This window comes from Psammomys obesus, unplaced genomic scaffold (assembly GCF_907164565.1).
Source record: "Psammomys obesus unplaced genomic scaffold, mPsaObe1.curated_primary_1811, whole genome shotgun sequence".
Classification (NCBI taxonomy): Eukaryota; Metazoa; Chordata; class Mammalia; order Rodentia; family Muridae; genus Psammomys; species Psammomys obesus.
In genome coordinates, this window is record NW_026593982.1 from 1,857,690 (window position 1) to 1,858,729 (window position 1,040).

Here is a 1,040-nt window from a genome sequence, read left to right on the forward strand (position 1 = left end):
GCTGCAATTTAAGGTGGGGGTGGTTAGCTCATCCTTGAAGATTAGGGACTGTAGAGTTGTGGCTGGAGGTCAAAAGCTACTCAGAAGAAGTCTGGGTTCATTGCTAAGAAACGCTATCTCAAAGACAAGGGTCTGGTCCTTCTTTTTGCTGAATGAAGGTTATTGCTTGCTTGCCCTTTTTTTTTTTCTGTCCTCACAGATAGGGTCACATTTTTCCATTCTCTGGAAAGGTACTAAGAGGCTTTAGCTTAACCTGAACCTAAAATTCAAAGCTATAGGCTTTAGAAGACATACAGGTTACAAAGTTAGTCTAACCCTTTCAAACAGAATCTGAAACCCTGTCTTCATGTTTACATAGCAGGCACTGTATGGACTGAAGCTTCTCCCTCGCCCCTCTTTCTGACTTTTTGAAAGTTTGAAGTTGTTTCTAAATAACAAAGCATTTTAAAGATGAACTAAGCAGGTCAAATTATAAAACAAATAATCTACCACTCAGGAGGTTGAGACAAAAAGATTACAGATTCAGTCTACATTGACTAGTGGGTGGTAGGAACACAGACCTGTACTACCACACCCAGCTTTACAGTTGGACACCAGACTCAGATAAATGGAAGTTTAATGAAAGCTTAGTAAAGTCTGACCAGTCAAGGACACAGTCTGGGCTCAGGACTGTGACCCTGAGGGGTTCTCAGAGTGAGTTTTTAAATGAAAAAGAACATAAACAAGCAGAAAGAATCAGTTCTATTCCAGGTACATTGTGCATAACCAAGCAAGAAGAATTAATTCTACTCCAGGTGTGTTGTGCCTAGGTAGCTAGACAAAACATTTTAGGCTGATTGGCTGAGATTTAGGGTAGGGAAACTTTGGGAACTTTCTAGTTCCTCACCATTCTGGGAAAAGGAATACAGCAGGGTATTGTGATTTTGCTTAGGTAGTGAAAGATCCCCGGAGGGTATCTTCCGTCAGAGAGACCCCCTCCCAAAGAACAACGAATCCCTTCGGATGCAAACAGCAAGAGGCTTTTATTTTGATTCACGAGT